General features: G+C 45.1%; 1 non-coding gene across 1 annotated transcript; it reads left to right on the plus strand.

Moving 5' to 3' along the window:
• Positions 1–19,919: 19,919 nt before the first annotated feature.
• On the plus strand, positions 19,920–20,026 carry LOC133095868 (U6 spliceosomal RNA). Its single transcript, XR_009701723.1, has one exon. It is a non-coding gene; the product is annotated as a U6 spliceosomal RNA (small nuclear RNA).
• Positions 20,027–21,864: the final 1,838 nt, after the last annotated feature.

The following is a 21,864-nucleotide window of genomic DNA, read 5'->3' on the forward strand; positions in this document are numbered from 1 at the left end:
ACCACGCCACAGGTCCGCTAGGAGGCGCGGGAGGCAGGCCTTGCCGACCTCCGCCGAGCGGTGTAAACTCGCCCGGCCTTGCCCGGCGCGGTAACAAACAGGCTAATTGCACAGCGGCTTCAAGCAGCAACAGGGAAGGAGCTCGTAAATAATCCGCTTGGTTTCTTCCTTTCTTGGTTTAGAAGCTCCTGACTCTCAGGCAAATGGGAGGCTTGGATAGCAGTGTTTTCCTGTTGACAGTGATGAAGTTACAAAAGCACTTAACTGGTATTTCCCAATCATCAGGTCAACTTCAGGGCTTCCCCACCGCCCCCTTCCCCGGAGCTTGATGTAGTGGATTCAGCACTGAATTCAAGTTATGTCCTTGCTTTGGAATACTTTTGTTCCTATTTTCATTCATAGGGAATTAGAAATACTTTCTGTTCCAGTCAGCACTGGGAGAGGTCTTCATTCTTTAGGTAGTTTTAGGGGAAGATCTCAAGCCAAAAAAAAACTATCTTCATTTTAAAGTGATTCTGCTTGTCTATGGCCCAAAGCCATTTCTGCCTCTTTGCCATGCTTCAAAATTAAAATCCTAAAAAATGTCAAAGGAATATGAAATGTTAAAGACGTCTTCTCTGACTCCTAACTCTTTTTCTATTCTAAAATCACTTTTTGAAGTAATTTACAGTGACCAAGAATTAAGGCAGGAAAAAAGTGAGGATTCAAAAGTGGACAAGCCCTTTAAAAATTATTAAATGCGTATCTCCTCCTGACATTTCTCGTACCCCTCTTTTAATTTTGTGGCTAGAATAGAGTTATAGCCAAGTACAGGGTTTCCACAATTACAGCTCTCTGTCAAGACATCCTAGGGGCAGACCACTGCTGCCATCCTGGGCCCAGGGTTCTAGGTGAGGGAGCATTCCAGGATGGGCCTGGGAATTTCGGCACCATCGTGAAGGGGTGAGAGACAAAAGTTATCTTTTTCTTGCCCTAGAGAGTTGTGTCATAATATTGTTTAAAAACAAAACTCAACTGAATAAATGTTAAAGCTTTTACTGGCTTTATTCAATGGTTCATGAGTTAGGCAGCATCCAATCTAGTGCATATAAAGGAGCTCTGAGGAGCTGTACAAAATGACAGACTTTTATAGGCAGAAGGGAGTGGAAACAAGGAAGTTACGCTAGGCAAAGAGCAGGCTGGTTATTTCAAGGTTACTTTGCCTACAGAGGATGGCAGGGGTCAAGCAAGCAGATTACCTAACTCGAGCTGATCAGGTGGTTCCTGCTTGACTGGTTTAAAATTCCATCTCTGGACAGCCAAAACTATATTTAAGTTAAATCCCAGTTTGGTGATTTGGGGCTTAGCATAAGTGACTCCATTTTGGTCCGGATGTCTTGTTTTTAATAATACTAATAGTAGTGTCACATAAATTACAGGTTAAAGTTACAGACCACTCAGGTGAGGATTAAGTGATCCTGACCATCTCACTGTGCCTCAGTTTCCCCATCTGTAAAATGAGGGGGCTGGTCAAAATAGCTGATCTCTGAGATCTCATCCTTCTGGTTTTCTGGAATTTGATGATCTGTGCCATCTGAGAGTTTAATTCTACCGAGTAAAACACATCTGCCCCGCTCCATGTGGGATGAGGAGGGGTTTTTCCTAAGCACTCCTGATGGCTAAATTCAGGGTAGAAAACACAGCCTCCAGAGCCCAGCCTGTCCCTCTTTCTCCTGGAAGAGAGCTGCCTTCAGGGAGCAGATTTCCTGGACCACTGAAATACAGAAGGATGGAGGGGAGGGAAGGCAGGAGGAAAGGACAGAGGGAAGGATAGAGGGAGGGAAGGAAAGAAGAAATAAACATCCCCATGGGCAGTGTCACTCTTGAGTGGACCAGGCCACCTAAGGAATCTTCCCACCCAGAGGATGACCTGTCCAGTACCCACACCTACCTCCAGGAACTGGATCCTGAGTTCTAGCATCTTTGGAATTTTCCAGCTCTGGTACATTTATTCAGACATGGGTCCAACCAAGCCCAGGTGGCCCTGCTCTTCAGTCAGGGTAGAAATGAGCCATAAACACATTTAGTCCACTCCTTCCCCCCCCAGGCCCCCCCCCCAATGATCTCTCAGTCTCCACTGGGGCTTCTAGCACAGGACAGCATCAGAGACACACTCAGACATGAAGACAGAGGACACATCCTAGCAATAACCTTGCTGCCAGCAAACTTGCTCCCTGGTGTCCTTACATTTACCGATGCTGTCCAGATGCAGGAACATCAGGGCATGTGGGATGGCCTGGGAGGTTCATGAGGCTGGGCCAGGGCGGCAGCTTACAACTCTCATGTACTTCTTCTAGCCCGCATCGTTTTAGGCCGCTTCTCAACATATGTTTCATTCCTCTGTTCTGTGGAGAGAGGAAAACAAGTTTTAATCTTGGAAAGCGGGCTTCCCTGGTGGCGCAGTGGTTGAGAGTCTGCCTGCCAATGCAGGGGACACGGGTTCGAGCCCTGGTCTGGGAAGATCCCACATGCCACGGAGCAACTAGGCCCGTGAGCCACAATTACTGAGCCTGCGCGTCTGGAGCCTGTGCTCCGCAACAGGAGAGGCCGCGATAGTGAGAGGCCCGCGCACCGCGATGAGGAGTGGCCCCCACTTGCCGCAACTAGAGAAAGCCCTCGCACAGAAACGAAGACCCAACACAGCCATAAATAAATAAATAAATTAATTAATTAATTAAAAAAAAAATCTTGGAAAGCGCTGTGAACTTGCAGCAGTAAATGCTAGAGTCTGGGTTTTACCACCTACTTACCAGTGTGGCCAAGTCACGGAGCCTCTGAGACTCACTTTCCCTGGGTGCTGACCTCATGGGGCTGTGAGGAAATAAGACTTCATTGACGTGAGGAGTGCTTTGCAAACCGTTAAATCCTGTACATCTGAAGCTGTTTTCTCACGGTGACAATCCTCACCCCAGGACCATCCTATGAAAATATATTTTCTCATCCAATCAACCTCCATCTTATTCATATTCCGGATCGAACTCATGTGTCTTTTCAATTCAGTAAGACCAACTGTGTGTGTGTGTGTGTGTGTGTGAGAGAGAGAGAGAGAGAGAGAGAGAGAGAGAGACTGTGCCAAGCAAGGAAAGTAACTCCTTTGAACCCCAACTGGTGTGATGAGAATTTGAGATCTTTACCTCTTCACGGAAGCCCTCCCTGACCACCTCAGCCCACTGAGAAATCCCCATTTTCAGAAACGCTGGTGCCTGACTACAGACTTCACCTGTAATGTGAACATGTCCAGTCTCCCCAGTGCTGTGTAAGTGCCTAGAATAAGTCCAACAGACCACAGTCCTTTATATATTTACCATTATCTTTCCTATTGCACATACCTGTCAATAACAATGTGCTGAGAGAACAAGGCTAGATTACCCAAGAACACCTCTCAGCAAATTAACCACTAGGGTCAGTCAGTCCTTTGTTTCCCAGAACAATCTCTCTGGGGAAATCTGGCTGAAAGAGGGCTCTTTGTGACAAAGTGTGCTATTCAGACATGTTCCCTATTCTTCCCAAGAGGGAGTGATGGCAGAGATAAAGCGTGATGCTTCCAATTCCACAAACATGTCCACTGACCGTGGATGTGACAACACAACCCCTATTAAGGAACTAGTATCAAGACACGCATTCTCCACTTGCAGACACCAGTGGCCTAGGTTAAGGCATGACCAGAGAGAAAAGGCCTTCTTCGGAAGGAACGGGGCTTGGAATGAAAGCAGGGTGTTGTTTTGTTTCAAGTAGGCTGTTCTTGGGAAGAAGAACAGGTTTATTGAGAAGAAGGCGCTTCGGAATGTGTGATTCTCTTGGAGAGGTAGGGCCTAGAGGAGCCAAGAGTAATTTAAAGCTGGGTGTTCTCTCCACGGCATGCAGAAAGACCGTGAGGCTCATGATGTCCGTTCTACAGAGGAGCAAGCTGCGGTTGAGGGCGAGGGGCTTGCCCAAGGCCCCACAGCTGGCTAAAGAAGGCCAGTGTGGCTGGCGCAAAGCCTGAGGCAGAGCTAGCCAGGCGCAGGCACTAGCCCCCCAGCCTGGTCGCCGTGGTGACCAGAGTGCCTGGCGGCCTGAGTGTTTTACCTGAGGGACACATGTGACCGGTGATTAGGCAAGGGGTTGGCAAGGGGGTTGGGTATGAACCGCACGGAGGTAAGAGAGGTGACTTGAGACAGTCCCCTGGAATCACTGGAGAGTCAGTCCAGATTCACACAGGGCACACGAAGGAAGCAAAGCTCTTCTCCTGTCTGCCTTACCGCCCCCCGCCCCGCTTCCATCAGTCCATCTCTGGTGGGAGGAGAGAACCTGAGGGAAATTCCAGTGACCTGACCGCTCCGACCGCAAACCTGTCCCAAGCCCCAGGCAGCCCCCGTCTCTCCGCCTCCACCAATTCCAACAGCCCTCTCATTTTCCTTTTCCATTCAAAAAAAAAAAAGGGGCATTTCTTTATGGAAGTCTGCCTTTCCTCCTGGGATGCTGAGCACACCGTGACAGAGCGTACTCTGCGCTCTCTTGTGCACAAACATTCACTCAGTAAACAGCTTTCTAAGCACCTACTGTGTGCCCGGCAGGGTGACCCTGGAGGGCAGCACTGAGTCGGGAGGTGAACTCCACCACCCAGTGACCCTGCGCTGGACGAGAAAATCAAGACAAGCAGAAGGACTGGGGTGCCGGGTCACAATTCCACCAGGAATGCACAGCCCTGTGTGGCCTCGGGTTCTTCCCCTAAAAAGGAGGGTACTGGACAGTCTCAGATCCCTCACAGCTCTCCCTGCCTATCATCCTCTAGGTCTAGTGAGCAAAACACACACAGCGGAGCTGCGAGCACAACAGACCGTGTGATGAAGCATGCTCAGTGCCACCGATGGCTCGGGCACTCAGCAGGCACTCGGCAAACACTAGCAGAAGGACCGAGTATGGGCGGTGAGGGAAAAGCTAACGCACTCGGCCAGGAGAGTGAGGTTTCAACAACTCAAACGTCACCTTTCACCTCTCAGGCTGGTGAAAATGAAAGAGAAGGGTGCCTCGTGGGATCTGAGGCTCTCAAAGATCGCTGCCACGACTGTGTTCTGGAAGAGCCTCCTTGGAAGGAACCTGGACAAGATGTATCAAAAGCCTTAAAAACATGGTTACCTTTGGGCACAGCAGCGAACCCTTCTAGTGAGGCAACCTGGAAACAATCCTGTAAAAATGCAAAGAGATAGGTACGCAGACGCTAATCAAGCATTGCTGATAACAGTCACGAGGGATGAGTGGAATAAGATTGTTGTATGTGCATCCAGTGAAAAACCACATGGAGGTGAAAAATGACAGAATGGAGCTGTGTTAACTGACATGGAATGGTCGTGTGTGTGTGTGTGTGTGGGTGTGTGTGTGGGGGGGTGTGTGTGGGTGTGGGTGTGTGTGTGTGGGTGGGTGGGTGTGTGTGCGTGCGCCCATGTGAGGAGGGGGAGGACGACGAGGAGAAGGAGGATGAAGGGAAGGAAGAGGGAAGGGAAGAGCAGAACCGTCCCTACAGTATATGACAAACACACGGGGGTGGTTTGAATACTTTTACTATCTGTGTGCTCTGATTCTCATAGTACATAGGGATTACCTTTGCAATGTGAAAAGAGAGAATCTATTTCCCAAAGTCTCATCACAGACCAGTGGAAGTACCTCCGGCCTCCACTCTCTGCCCTGCCTGCACGTGGAAAGTGCTCCCCGGCTCGGATGCTGGTGAGTTCCCCAGCGTCCCCAGTCAGCTCGGGCTTGAGTGGGGCTGGGCAGCCAGTGCAAAGGCAGAGGACCCCTCGCAATGTCAAGCACGCAGCACCTTCCCCCCACCTGTAAGGTGTTGGTGACACTTCGTCAACAGCGTCCTAGAAAGGCCACTGTCCAGCAACATGTCCTCACAAGACAGATGCACCAAACCAGGGCGGGACAGCCAAGGTCCCCGGAGCCTGTGTTTTGGGGCGAGCCGAGTGCAGGAGCTCTTCCTGAATGAGCAGCCTCCCAGAGCTGACCCAGGATACCCGAACCAAGGGCAGGACCCCAAGGATTCTAGAGCCTTAGGACATGAGGAACACAGACACACGTCTACATTCATTTCACACAGGACGAGTCTGAGGTGTGGAACAAGGAAGGTGACATTGTTCAATGTCACCCAACGAATCAGAAGCCGAGCTGAGACCAGGACGCCAGGCTCAGGGTGCTGATCAAGTGCCCCACTGACCAAGCCACCTCTCCAATACGGCACAGACACCAAACTCCTAGTTCTTAGCAGGCTGCTTCTAATCCCACCCTGCAGCCCCTTCCGAGCCCCTGGCCCATCCCGTCGGCCTCCCCTCCACCGATACCGCCCTGCTCCCTGGACCAGGCATAGCTCCCGGGGCAGTGCAGGTCTCCCAACACCCCCTCCTCCCGTGCATTCCACCTCCAAGCCCTTGCTCAGCCCCTCCCCCTGCTAGGAGTGTCCCCCCTGCCCCAACTATCAAATCCCATACCTTGCCCACTTCGCAGATGGAGAAACTGAGGCTCATGACATTAAGTGATTTGCCTAAGACTGCCCCGCTAATTGGTATCAGACCAGATCTCTGACTCCCTCCTGGTCTGCCACCCGGTTTCTGAAAACTGTGTGTTCTGGAGCTACGGACCAGGGTGCTCGAGAGTGGATGTGCCCTTTGCTTGTGAAACAATGACTTGGACAGGACTTGGCAGCGACAGCTCGTCTCTGCTCTGTTCAACATCAACACAAAGGCCGGGGGCTGGGATCATCACCCTGTGGCTTGTGAAGGCTTGCCTGCCCGCAGAGCATCCGATGCTGGCCAGGATCCTAGCTGTGGGTCAGAAGGCCTGTGCGTGGGTTCCCAGGCTGCCTCACCACATGGTGGCTGGGTTCCAAGGGCAAGCATCCCAAGAAACAGTAGAGACAGACGGTAAGCCAGAGACACAGAGAGACAGTGAGCCAGAGACAGAGAGAGACCCAAGGAGAAGCCACACCGCCGTTTGTAGCTTAGCCTCAGAAGTCGCAGTGCCTCCCTCTGCCACATCCTGCTCCACAAAGCAGTCGCGAAGCCCCACCCAGGTTCGGGAGGAGGAGAACAGACCTTGTCCTTTGCAGGGAGCGGTGAGGTGCTGCAGGCATGTGTGACTAAAAGCACTGCTGTGCCATGTGGGGAAAATACACAATCCCACCATGTCAGTGAGTCGTTCAGGAAGCTTCAATGAAAGAAGAGGTGGAATGCTGCCTGGTGCGTGGTGAGCATCCAAGAGACAGGAGCTAGGATGTGGCCGTTGCCTACAAGGATGCCCAGGAGTCTGGGGACCACAGGTCAGGAACCAGTGGCCACGCCCAGAGGACTGAGGTGGAATTTGTCCTCTGCACCCCAAGCCACAGAGCTCAAGGTTCACTTCACTGTACCCTGGTCTGAGTGAACCAGAGGCCTAGGACACAAAAACCATGTTAGTGAGCGTTTTCCCCACGTGCCCCCCACATCCATCACACCCCAACATTATAGCCCAGGGTCCCAGATTAGGAGCCAAGGGTGTTGGTCCTAAAGAAACCACACATCCTAAACAAGACGCGAAGTACTGAGCAAACCGCTTAGAAATGAGAACAGAAACCTCTTCAGGCCGCAGGGCCAGTGGAGACGCATGCAGCTTGCAGAAACAGAGGCTCAGATGTCCTCCAGGCCAGCAAAAGAGTCCCTGGCAAGCCGGGCGCTTCTGGCCCACCCTGGGGACCTGCGCCACCCAGCTCTGGGCCAAACTGTCACTGGGGATCTGTCCTCTCTTAACAGATCTCCTCCCACCCCTTCAGTGAAGATCACAGCACAGAAATTTCAGCGGAAAGTAGCCACAAGTATCACTGCTCCCAGAAGTGGTTTTCTGTTGTTGTTGTTGTTGTTTGTTTTTTACATCTCGGTACATTTCTCTCTAATGGTGGGAAGTCAGGCACAGCGTAACAGAGAAGTGACAGAGAGGACAAGCAAGGGCCCTGCCGAGCCCCTCCAAGCCAGCGTCTACATACACGTCCCAGCAGTCCTGAGGGCCGGCACAGCATGGAGAGGCCGCAGGAAACTGGAACAAAGACACAGGAGAATCATAAAGACATTAAATGTTGAGCCAAAAAGGACTCCAGAAATCGTGTCTCGCCATCTCCTTGCTTTTTAGAGAATAGAAGTGAGCTCCACAATGGGGTCAGGACTGGCCCCGGTTGCTGCTCCCTTGCAGGGCCAGGCCCCTATGGCTGCAGCTCTGGCCTGTTCGCAGCTTCCTGGCTCCGGGCAGTGAGCCCTCCAGGTCCAGGGCCTGTACCACCTGCTCCAGAAGAGCTGCTTCTGGACCACCTGGAGATGGGGGGAGGGGGCCTTAGAGCCCCAGTTCCAGCCCCAGGGCAGGTCTAGGCACCTAATTTGCAAGGCCTGGTGCAAAGTGACAATGCAGAGCCCCCTGTTCAAACTTGATTAAGAAAGTGACAGAAGAGTGTTAAACCAGGGGCGGGGCCCTCTGAGCTCGGGGCCTGAGCTAACGGAGGGGCCTTGGCCCCATGAAGCCAGCCCGCCCACCACCCTTCGCACCGTCCCCTGCATCCCAAGGACTATCTGACTTACTCCCTTGGTATCTTGTGAAGCTGTCTCCCCCTCCCCCATCTCCACGCCACTGCTCCACTCCAAGCTGCCAGCCACACTCACTCCCTGGACACTGCAACCCCCTTGTCCCCTCCCACCTGCGCTCCACACAGCAGCTAGTTGCCTTTTAAAATGACACTTGTGATGATGTCATCCTCTGTTGCGAATAGTTCAATGTCCTCCCCCTGCCCCGGGGGTAAAGCCCAAAGGCTTTAAGGAGGCCCAGGGCGCCCGAGTGGTCCAGGCCCTGCTGCCCACACCAGCCTTGTTTCACACCACCCTCTTTCCGGTCCCCTGAGCCTCAGCCACGGCCCACACACCCTGGCCAAGCGACCTCCTGCTCACGCCTCTTACTCCAGCAAACCCGCCACAGCTTCCTGACTCCATCAGGACCGCTCGCCCTGCAGACCTCTTCTCCTTAGCACCTTCCACGGGTGTGATTTCATGTACATTTGTGTGGGTTTCTGGGTAATGCCAGGTCTGGTTGTGGTCACCACTGGGTCCCTGTGCCTAGTATGCTGTGCGTGCACAAGACACGTGATGAATGAGTTGGCTGATGAACCAATGGCTGCCTCAAACGTGCAGATCCTGGGACTGACAATGTGCCCGCCTGGTCATGAGGAGGAACAGGGAAGTCTCCTCAACTGTAACAATATGACTAGGTGACCTTCCTCGAATGGATGCTGTAAGGATGAGACTGCTGAATGTTAAGTGAAATCATTATCCTGTACACCCGAAACAGTGCTATATCAACTGTATCTCAGTTAAAAAAAAAAAAAAGAGACTGTGTATACAAAGCACCTGGCACAAGAGCAATGTTCAACAGTGTCTATTAAATGTTTGTGGGGGGACATTGTGAGGTCCAGGGACAAGGGGACATCAGGGGAGCCCTGTCTTTCCCATCCTGTCCCCAAATATCTGGGATTCTACGAAGAAACACTTAGATTCACTTATTTCTATGATGGATTAGAGATTTCATGCGTTTCCCCTACCTGAGGGGTATGCATTGAAAGAGGGGCTTCTGATGCCAGCTCGGGTTGCACGATAGCCCTCCCTGGCCAGGCAGAGTGAGCAGGCGCGGGAGGGAGAGGTTGAAGTCCAGCGGGGGCGAGCTCCAAACCCAGGTCACATTCTTCTACACCGGGTCGCCTTTGGGGGAGAAAGTTTCACCTAAATTAATTAACTTCACCCTGAATTAGACCTAGCCTAAACCGTAATTCTAATCTAAATTAACTAACTTTCAGAATGGAGAGAAGCAGGTGGACACCCACCCTACCCACAGGTAGAGAGCTGCCCCAGGCCTCGACCAGCTTTCTTGTACCTGAAGAGCTTCTTGAAGTTCAGACTCAATGAAAAGATGATTAAGTGGCCTGGTCAATTCAGACAGAAGGGGAGCTGCCCTCCCTGCCAAGCCACCCACCAGGGATGGGAGTAGCGTGAGGGCTCCGTTCATTTTCTCCTCCAGACTGACCTTTGGTTTGTCCTCCCAGGGGGGCTTTGCAGCGCCCAGGGGTCCTGTCTGGCCTAGAGACAGCTGGGCATTGTGAGGCCCCCCCCCCACCAGCTACCCAGGGCATCTAGAGAGGGGACGGCCGCCACTGGCATCCAAATGAGGCTCCAGGCAGGGGGACTGAACCTCGAAGCAAAGCCTGGCTCCCCAGAGCTTCCCTAACCTAATTCCTCTGAAGGATCTGGGCAAAGTAAACGGACAACCTTCTGGAAAGGATTCACCACGCTAGACGCCATTAAGAACATTCCTGATTCATGAGAAGAGGTCGAGATACCAACATTAACAGGAGTTTGGAAGATGCTGATTCCCTCATGGATGACTCGAAGGGGTTTCAGCCTTCACTGGAGGGAGGAGCTGCAGATGGAAATCGCAAGAGGACTACAATTAGAAGTGGAGCCTGATTTCACTGCAAAGTAAAGGAGCTGTTACAGTGGAGGATTACTGGACTGAATGTCAATATTATGACATAGTATGAGTGTGTTTCATGTTTGGTAATTGCAATCATTGTTGCTTTTGTTGTGGTCATCCATGTACAATGCTTGGTGTCAGTTTATTTATCTCTTGTAAAAATAAAATACAGTGTGTGTGGGGGAAAAAAAAAAAAAAAAAAAAAGAAGTGGAGCCTGAAGATGTGGCTGAACTGCTGCAATCTCACGACAAAACCTGAACGGACGAGGAGCTGCTTCTAACAAATGAGCAAATAAAGTGGTGTCTTGACATGGAGTCTATTCCTGGTGAAAATGCTCTGAAGGTTGTTGAAATGACAGCGAAGAATTTAGAGTACATCAACTTAGCTGATCAAGCAGCGGCAGGGTTTGAAAGCATTGGCTCCAATTTTGAAAGAAGTTCTACTGTGGGTAAAATGCTACCAAACAGCATTGCATGCTACAGAGAAATCGTTCACGGAAGGCAGAGTTCATGAATGTGGCAAACTTCACCGTCGTCTTATTTTAAGAAATTTCCAGAGCCACCCTACCCTTGAGCAACCACCGCACTCATCAGTCAAGCAGCCATCACATCAAGGCAAGACCCTCCACCAGCAAAAAAATGGTAACTCACTAAAGGCTGAGATGACGGCTAGCATTTTTTAGCAATCATTTTTAATTAAGGTATGTAGAGCTGACCCTTGAACAACAGATTTTCGAGTGCACAGGGGGTTGGCACCCCAACCCCTCCATTGTTCAAGAGATTAAAACATAACTTTTATATGCACTAGGAAACCAAAAACTTCGGGACTCGCTTTATTGCAATATTCACTTTATTGTGGTGGTCTGGAATTGAACCCACAATATCTCTAAGGTACGCCTGGCACAGGTTTTGTATAGACATGTACTTTCAGTTTTCTCGGGTATATACCTAGGAGTGAAATTGCTGGGGCATATGATAAGTCTCTTGAACATTTTGAGGAGTTGTACATCCCCACTAATAGAGCATGAGGGTTCCAGTTTCTCCACATCCTTGAGAACACTGTTACCATCGCTCTTTTTGGATTCTAGCCATCCTACTGGATGTGAAGTAGTATCTCACTGTGCTTTCCATTTGCCCTTTCCTGATGTCTAAGGCTGCTGAGCATCCTTTTATCCTTTCATGCGCTCACTGGCCATTTGTATATCTTCTCTGAAGAAATGTCTATTTACTCTCTGCCAATTTTTTAAATTGGGTTGTCTTTTTATTATTGGATTTTAAGAATGCATTATATATTCTGGATACAAGTCCCTTATCAGATATACAATTTGCAACTATTTTCTCCCATTCTGTGGGTTGTCTTTTCATTTTTTTTTTTAACATCTTTATTGGAGTATAATTGCTTTACAATGGTGTGTTAGTTTCTGCTTTATAACAAAGTGAATCAGTTACACATATACATATGTCCCCATATCTCTTCCCTCTTGCATCTCCCTCCCTCCCACCCTCCCTATCCCACCCCTCTAGGTGGTCACAAAGCACCGAGCTGATCTCCCTGTGCTATGCGGCTGCTTCCCACTAGCTATCTATTTTACGTTTGGTAGTGTATGTATGTCCATGCCACTCTCTCACTTTGTCCCAGCTTACCCTTCCGCCTCCCCGTATCCTCAAGTCCATTCTCTACTTGGTCTGTGTCTTTATTCTTGTCTTGCCCCTAGGTTCTTCATGACCTTTTTTTTTTTTTTTTAGATTACATATATATGTGTTAGCATACTTTATTTGTTTTTCTCTTTCTGACTTACTTCGCTCTGTATGACAGACTCTAGGTCCATCCACCTCACTACAAATAACTCAATTTCATTTCTTTTTATGGCAGAGTAATATTCCACTGTACATAATGCCACATCTTCTTTATCCATTCATCTGTCGATGGACACTTAGGTTGCTTCCATGTCCTAGCTATTGTACATAGAGCTGCAATGAACATTTTGGTACATGACTCTTTTTGAATTATGGTTTTCTCAGGGTATATGCCCAGTAGTGGGACTGCTGGGTCATATGGTAGTTCTATTTTTAGTTTTTTAAGGAACCTCCATACTGTTCTCCATAGTGGCTGTATCAATTTACATTCCCACCAACAGTGCGAGAGGGTTCCCTTTTCTTCACACCCTCTCCAGCATTTATTGTTTGTAGATTTTTTGATGATGGTCATTCTGACTGGTGTGAGATGATATCTCACTGTAGTTTTGAACTGCATTTCTCTAATGATTAATGATGTTGAGCATTCTTTCATGTGTTTGTTGGCAGTCTGTATATCTTCTTTGCAGAAATGTCTATTTAGGTCTTCTGCCCATTTTTGGATTGGGTTGTTTGTTTTTTTGATATTGAGCTGCATGAGCTGCTTGTATATTTTGGAGATTAATCCTTTGTCAGTTGCTTCATTTGCAAATATTTTCTCCCATTCTGAGGGTTGTCTTTTCATCTTGTTTAGGGTTTCCTTTGCTGTGCAAAAGCTTTTAAGTTTCATTAGGTCCCATTTGTTTATTTTTGTTTTTATTTCCATTTCTCTAGGAGGTGGGTCAACAAGGATCTTGCTGTGATTTATGTCATAGAGTGTTCTGCCTATGTTTTCCTCTAAGAGTTTTATAGTGTCTGGCCTTACATTTAGGTCTTTAATCCATTTTGAGTTTATTTTTGTGTATGGTGTTAAGGAGTGTTCTAATTTCATTCTTTTACATGTAGCTGTCCAGTTTTCCCAGCACCACTTATTGAAGAAGCTGTCTTTTCTCCACTGTATATTCTTGCCTCCTTTATCAAAGATAAGGTGACCATATGTGCGTGGGTTTATCTCTGGGCTTTCTATCCTGTTCCATTGATCTATGTTTCTGTTTTTGTGCCAGTACCAAACTGTCTTGATTACTGTAGCTTTGTAGTATAGCCTGAAGTCAGGGAGCCTGATTCCTCCAGCTCCATTTTTCTTTCTCAAGATTGCTTTGGCTATTCGGGGTCTTTTGTGTTTCCATACAAATTGTGAAATTTTTTGTTCTAGTTCTGTGAAAAATGCCAGTGGTAGTTTGATAGGGATTGCATTGAATCTGTAGATTGCTTTGGGTAGTAGAGTCATTTTCACAATGTTGATTCTTCCAATCCAAGAACATGGTATATCTCTCCATCTGTTTGTATCATCTTTAATTTCTTTCATCAGTGCCTTATAGTTTTCTGCATACAGGTCTTTTGTCTCCCTAGGTAGGTTTATTCCTAGGTATTTTACACTTTTTGTTGCAGTGGTAAATGGGAGTGTTTCCTTAATTTCTCTTTGAGATTTTTCATCATTAGTGTAGAGGAATGCAAGAGATTTCTGTGCATTAATTTCATATCCTGCTACTTCACCAGATTCATTGATTAGCTCTAGTAGTGTTCTGGTAACATCTTTAGGATTCTCTATGTATACTATCATGTCATCGGCAAACAGTGACAGCTCTACATCTTCTTTTCCGATTTGGATTCCTTTTATTTCTTTTTCTTCTGACCGCTGTGGTTAAAACTTCCAAAACTATGTTGAGTAATACTGGTGAGAGTGGACAACCTTGTCTTGTTCCTGATCTTAGAGGAAATGGTTTCAGTTTTTCACCATTGAGAACGATGTTTGCTGTGGGTTTGTCATATATGACCTTTATTATGTTAAGTTCCCTCTATGCCTACTTTCTGGAGGGTTTTTATCATAAATGTGTGTTGAATTTTGTCAAAAGCTTTTTCTGCATCTATTGAGATGATCATATGTTTTTTCTCCTTCAATTTGTTAATATGGTTTATCACTATAATTGATTTGCATATATTGAAGAATCCTTGCATTCCTGGGATAAGCCCCACTTGATCATGGTGTATGATCCTTTTAATGTGCTGTTGGATTCTGTTTCCTAGTATTTTGTTGAGGATTTTTGCATCTATATTCATCAGTGATATGGCCTGTAGTTTTCTTTCTTTGTGACATCTTTGTCTGGTTTTGGTATCAGGGTGATGGTGGCCTCGTAGAATGAGTTTGGGAGTGTTCCTCCCTCTGCTATATTTTGAAAGAGTTTGAAAGTATAGGTGTTAGCTCTTCTCTAAATGTTTGATAGAATTCACCTGTGAAGCCATCTGGTGCTGGGCTTTCGTTTGTTAAAAGATTTTTTAATCACAGTCTCAATTTCAATGCTTTTGATTGGTCGGTTTATATTTTCTATTTCTTCCTGGTTCAGTCTCAGAAGGTTGTGCTTTTCTAAGAATTTGTCCATTTCTTCCAGGCTGTCCATTTTATTGGCATATAGTTGCTTGTAGTAATCTCTCATGATCCTTTGTATTTCTTCAGCATCAGTTGTTACTTCTCCATTTTCATTTCTAATTCTACTGATTTGAGTCTTCTCCCTTTTTTTCTTGATGAGTCTGGCTAGTGGTTTATCAATTTTCTTTATCGTCTCAAAGAACCAGCTTTTAGTTTTATTGATCTTTGCTATTGTTTCCTTCATTTCTTTTTCATTTACTTCTGATCTGACCTTTATGATTTCTTTCCTTCTGCTAACTTAGGGGTTTTTTTGTTCTTCTTTCTCTAATTGCCTCAGGTGTAAGGTTAGGTTGTTTATTTGAGATGTTTCTTGTTTCTTGAGGAAGGACTGCATTGCTATAAACTTCCCTCTTAGAACTGCTTTTGCTGCATCCCATAGGTTTTGGGTTGTCGTGTTTTCATTGTCATTTGTTTCTAGGTATTTTTTGATTTCCTCTTTGATTTCTTCAGTGATCTCTTGGTTATTTAGTAGTGTATTGTTTAGCCTCCATGTGTTTGTATTTTTTACAGATTTTTTCCTGTAATTGATATCTAGTCTCATAGCGTTGTGGTCAGAAAAGATAATTGATACGATTAGAATTTTCTTAAATTTAGCAAGGCTTGATTTGTGACCCAAGATATGATCTATCCTGGAGGATGTTCCATGAGCACTTGAGAAGAAAGTGTATTCTGTCGTTTTTGGACGGAATGTCCTATAAATACCAATTAAGTCCATCTTTTTTAATGTATCATTTAAAGCTTGTGTTTCCTTATTTATTTTCATTTTGGATGATCTGTCCATTGGTAAAAGTGGGGTGTTAAAGTCCCCTACTATGATTGTGTTACTGTCGATTTCCCCCTTTATGGCTTTTAGCATTTGCCTTATGTATTGAGGTGCTCCTATGTTGGGTGCATAAATATTTGCAATTGTTATATCTTCTTCTTGGATTGATCCCTTGATCATTATGTAGTGTCCTTCTTTGTCTCTTGTAACAGTCTTTATTTTAAAGTCTATTTTGTCTGATATGAGAATTGCTACTTTTGATTTCCACTTGCATGGAATATCTTTTTCCATCCCCTCACTTTCAGTCTATATGTGTCCCTAGGTCTGAAGTGGGCCTCTTATAGACAGCATATATACAGGTCTTGTTTATGTATCCATTCAGCCAGTCTATGTCTTTTGGTTGGAGCATCTAACCCATTTACGTTTAAGGTAGTTATCGATATGTATGTTCCTATTACCATTTTCTTAATTGTTTTGGGTTTGTTATTGTAGGTCTTTTCCTTCTCTTGTGTTTCCTGCCTAGAGAAGTTCCTTTAGCATTTGTTGTAAAGCTGGTTTGGTGGTGCTGAATTCTCTTAACTTTTGCTTGTCTGTTAATGTTTTAATTTCTCCGTCAAATCTGAATGAGATCCTTGCTGGCTAGAGTAATCTTGGTTGTAGGTTTTTCCCTTTCATCACTCTAAATATATCATGCCACTCCCTTCTGGCTTGCAGAGTTTCTGCTGAAAGATCAGCTGTTAACCTTATGGGGATTCCCTTGTATGTTATTTGTTGCTTTTCCCTTGCTGCTTTTAATAGTTTTTCTTTGTATTTAATTTTTGATAGTTTGATTAACATGTGTCTTGGAGTGTTTCTCCTTGGATTTATCCTGTATGGGACTCTCTGCACTTCCTGGACTTGACTATTTCCTTTCTCATATTAGGGAAGTTTTCAACTATAATCTCTTCAAATATTTCTCAGACCCTTTCTTTTTCTCTTCTTCTTCTGGGACCCCTATAATTCAAATGTTGGTGCATTTAATGTTGTCCCAGAGGTCTCTGAGACTGTTCTCAATTCTTTTCATTCTTTTTTTCTTTATTCTGCTCTGCAGTAGTTATTTCCACTACTTTATCTTCCAGGTCACTTGTCCGTTCTTCTGCCTCAGTTATTCTGCTATTGATCCCTTCTAGAGATTTTTAAATTTCATTTATTGTGTTGTTCATCATTGTTTGTTTGCTCTTTAGTTCTTCTAGGTCCTTGTCAAACGCTTCTTGTATTTTCTCCATTCTATTTCCAAGATTTGGGATCATCTTTATTAACATTACTCTGAATTCTTTTTCAAGTAGACTGCCTATTTCCTCTTCATTTGTCTGGTCTGGTGGGTTTTTACCTTGCTCCTTCATCTGCTGCGTATTTCTCTGTCTTCTCATTTTGCTTAACTTACTGTGTTTGGGGTGTCCTTTTCGCAGCCTGCAGGTTCGTGATTCCCATTGTTTTTGGTGTCTGCCCCCAGTGGGTAAGGCTGTTTCAGTGGCTTGTGTAGGCTTCCTGATGGAGGGGACTGGTGCCTGTGTTCTGGTGGGTGGGGCTGGATTTTGTCTTTCTGGTGGGCAGGGCTGCGTCCAATGGTGTGTTTTGGGGTGTCTGTGAACTAAGTATGATTTTACAGCAGCCTCTCTGCTAATGGGTGGGTTGTGTTCCTGTTGTTCTAGTTGTTTGGTATGGGGCATCCAGTACTGGAGCTTGCTGGCCATTGGGTTGATCTGGGTGTTAGTGTTGAGACAGAGATCTCTGGGAGAGCTCTCGCCAACTGATATTACGTGGGCCTGGGAGGTCTCTGGTGGTCCAATGTCCTGAACTCGGCTCTCCCACCTCAGAGGCTCAGGCCTGACACTAGGCTGGAGCACAAAGACACTGTCAGCCACATGGCCAGGTACGTGGGGATTTTCTTGCCTTTTGGGAAGTCTGAGCTCTTCTGCCAGCGTCTGGTAGGTGTTCTGTAGGAGATGTTCCACATGTAGAAGTATTTTTGATGTATTTGTGGGGAGGAATGTGATCTCCACATCTGACTCCTCTGCCATCTTGAAGGTCCACCCCAAACAAACTTTTAACAGCGGCATTTGGGTTGCCATGACTGATCAGAATCCTGAAGAGTCACACCCACAGAGTGCATCTGTACCCACTCACCATCTCTTACCCTGTGAATCTTCAATGTATGGGGAGTACTACATTGAAAGCAGTGGATGGGGGCAGAGAGGGAGAGCAGAGAGAAATCCATGCTGCAGTACATCAGGCTGAGACCTCTCTCCAAGTGCAAGATCCCCTCAGAAGGTGAGGGATGGGCAGGAGAGCTGAGGGAAAGTCTATAGTATAGTGGAGAACATATCTGGTCTTTGTCCCTGATTCCTGGCACAGAGCTTCAAAAATTCTTGGAATTTCCTGAGTGACAGAACTCTTTGTTTTGCTAATGAGGTGACTTATGGTGGACCTCTAGAGAGCTTCAGGATGGGAGCTGGTTGCCCAAAAGACCAACCACATGATTAGACAGTTGGAACTCTGGGGCAGCATGACCTCAGGTAAGTGAGGGCGGTAAAGATTGAGTTCAATTATACGGCCAATGATTTAATCCCTGCTGAAGGGAAAGTACTGATTCTGCCTTCAAGTAATTTGAAGCCAATGGTGAAATGAATGAAAGGAAGGCTATATAACAAAGTCCAAACACTGCTCAATTTCAGATCCAATCAAGTCAGCCCCTGCTCTAGCAGTCTGACAGAAACAGTGTTTTTCTTTCTATGTTCTTTAATATAAAATGTTTAGCATGCAACCGAAGATAACAAGTCATATGAAAAAGCAAGAAATGTGATCCATGGTCAACACAGGAAATGATCAATAGAAGCAGACCTAAAGATGGCCCAGATGTTGGAAAGATCAAACAAGAATATTGAAATAGCTATGATAAAGGTGCTAAAATATGTAATGGAAAAGATGGATAGTATATGTGAATGAATGGGAAATTTAAGGAGAGACATGGAAACAAAAAAGAATCAAATGGATGTGCTAGAGATGAATAATACAAAATTAGAAATGAAGACTTCATTACATGGACTTAACAAGGTATTGGACACAGGAAATAATCAGTGAACCTGAAGACAGGTTAGTAGAAAGTATACAAAGTGAAACAAAAAGGAAAATATACAAATTGAAATACATAAAAAGACAGAATAGAGAAAAGGGGATCTGAGGGAGACATATATAATTGGAATCCAGAAGGAGAAGAGAGATTAGAATAGGATAGAACAGAGTAGAAGAAATATGTGAAGAATAAAATGGCCATAAACTTTCCAAACTGATTAAGGTATTAAAGGTTACGGTCACCAATTCCAGTGCATGTGGGGGTTCCCACACACCATCAAGCAATTCCCAGACTCCAACTTGGTGTTCTATAATTCAACTCAATTCTGACACTATATCCAGAGATAATGTCAGATCCCACATGTCAAGGGTTCAGTCCTATGAAGACTGGCCCACCCACCCACTTCAGACATCAACTGCAAGTCCAAGTTGTCACCTGTGCTTACTACTGACTAGCTATAGATTGAAGGTTCTATCAAGAAAGTGAAAAGATAACCCACAGAATATGTTTGCAAATCATCTCTCTGATAGGGGACTTGTGTCCAGAATTTTTTAAAAATTATTGGGACTTCCCTGGTGGCGCAGTGGTTAGGAATCTGCCTGCTAATGCAGGGGACACGGGTTCGATCTCTGGTCCGGGAAGATCCCACATGCCGCAGAGCAACTAAGCCCGTGTGCCACAATTACTGAGCCTGCACTCTAGGGCCCATGCTCTGCAACAAGAGAAGCCACGGCAAGGAGAAGCCCACGCACCACAACAAAAAGTAGCCCCCGATCGCTGCAACTAGAGAAAGCCCATGCACAGCAACTAAGACCCAAAGCAGCCAAAAATAAAAAATTTATAAAAAATTTTAAAAGTATTAAAACTCAATAATAAAACAAATATAACAATTTTAAAAATGAGCAAAATATATGAATGGAAATTTCCACAAAGAAGATATCCAAATGGCCAGCAAGCACATGAAAAGATGCTTAACATCATTAGCCACCAAATCAAAGCCACAATTAGATACCACTTCATACTCACTAGCATGGCTATAGTAAAAAAGACAGATAATAACCGGAATGTGGAGAAATCTGAACCTCACACACTGATAATTAGACTGTAAAACAGCACAGCCACTTTTGAAAATAGTCTGGTAGTTCCTTAAAAGATAAAACACAGACTTAATAGTGCTCGCTCCGGCAGCACATATACTACAACTGCAACGACACAGAGAAGACTAGCATGGCCCCTGCGCAAGGATGACACGTAAATTCGTGAAGCGGTCCATGTTTTTTAATATGTGAAATCTAAAAAATAATACAAATTAACTTATTTACTAAACAGAAACAGACTCATAGACACAGAACACAAACTTATGGTTACCAAAGGGGAAGCAGGGGGGAGAGATAAATTAGGAGCTCGGGATTAACATATACACACTACTATACATAAAAGGGATAAACTACAAAAGACCTACTGTATAGCACAGGGAACTCTATTCACTATTTTGTAATAACTTATAATGGAAAAGAATCCGAAAAAGAATATATATATACACATATATGTGTGTGTGTACATATATATATATATATATATATATATATATATATATATGAAACCGAATCACTTTGTTATACACCTGAAACTAACACAGTATTGTAAATCAACTACAGTTCAATAAAAAAAAAAACACAGACTTAATAGACTTAGTATATGAGTCAGCAACCCCCACTGAAGGCAAGTGAAAACATGTCCACACAAAAACTTGTACATGAATGTTCACAGAAGTATTATTCATAATAGGCAAAAAGTGGAAACCCAAATGTCCATCAACTGATGAATGGGTAAGTAAAATGTCTTGCATCCATACAACAGAATATTATTCAGCCATAAAAATAAATGATACATGCCACAACATGTATGAAACTTAAAAAAATACATGCACTAAGTGAAAGAAGCCAGTCACAAATGACCATATATTGTATCATTCCATTTACATGAAATGTTCAGAACAGGCAAATTCATAGAGACAAAAAGTAGGTTCATGGTTGTCTAGGGCTAGGAGGTAGAGTGAGAAGATAGGGAGTGACTGATAATGGATACGGTATTTCTTTTGCGGGTGATGAAAATGTTCTAAAATTGGATTGTGGCAATGGTTGCACAGTTCTGTGAATACAATAAGACTTTAGATTTTAAATGGGTGAATTGAATAGTATGTGAATTGTATCTCAATAAAGCTATTTTTTAAAACTCTAGAGAGTCTATTTTAAAATTACTAGAACTAATACGTGCAGTTGGCAAGGTTTCAGGTTACAAGGTCAAAATACAAAAATCAATTGTATTTCAAGATACCAGCAACAAGTAATTAGAAAATGAAATTCCAAAAACAAATACCATTGGACTTGCCTGGTGGTGCAGTGGTTAAGAATCTGCCTGTCAACGCAGGGGACACGGGTTCGAGCCCTGGCCCGGGAAGATCCCACATGCCACAGAGCAACTAAGCCCGTGAGCCACAACTACTGAGCCTGTGCTCTAGAGCCCATGAGCCAAAACTACTGAGCCCGTGTGCCACAACTACTGAAGCCCACACACCTAGAGCCCATGCTCCACAGCAAGAGAAGCCACCACAGTGAGAAGCCCACGCACCGCCATGAAGAGTAGCCCCCGCTCACCACAATTAGAGAAAGCCTGTGCGCAGCAACGAAGACCCAATGCAGCCAAAAATAAATAAATAAAATAAATAAATTTAAAACAAAAGAAAAAAACAAACACCATTTACAACAGCATCAAAACACTAGCCCAAATCAAATACCCAAGTATAAATCTAAAGAAAGACGCTTGAGAGCTGTAACTGAAAATTACGAAATACTGCTTTGCAAAATTAGTCGAAAGCAAATGTAGAGATATTCTATGTTCATGAATTGGAAGACTCAAAGTTGTCTAGGATGTCCACTCTCCCTAATTTAATCTATAGATTTAACATAATCTATTTCAAATACAAGCAGTCTCTTTTGAAGAAACAGGCTGATTCTAATATTTATATAGACACATAAATGATCTAAAATATCCAAAACACTTTTGAAAATGAAGAACAAAGTTAGAAGACTTTTGATTACCTGATTTCAAGATTCA

The sequence above is a fragment of the Eubalaena glacialis genome, chromosome 7 (assembly GCF_028564815.1).
Source record: "Eubalaena glacialis isolate mEubGla1 chromosome 7, mEubGla1.1.hap2.+ XY, whole genome shotgun sequence".
NCBI classification, from domain to species: Eukaryota; Metazoa; Chordata; class Mammalia; order Artiodactyla; family Balaenidae; genus Eubalaena; species Eubalaena glacialis.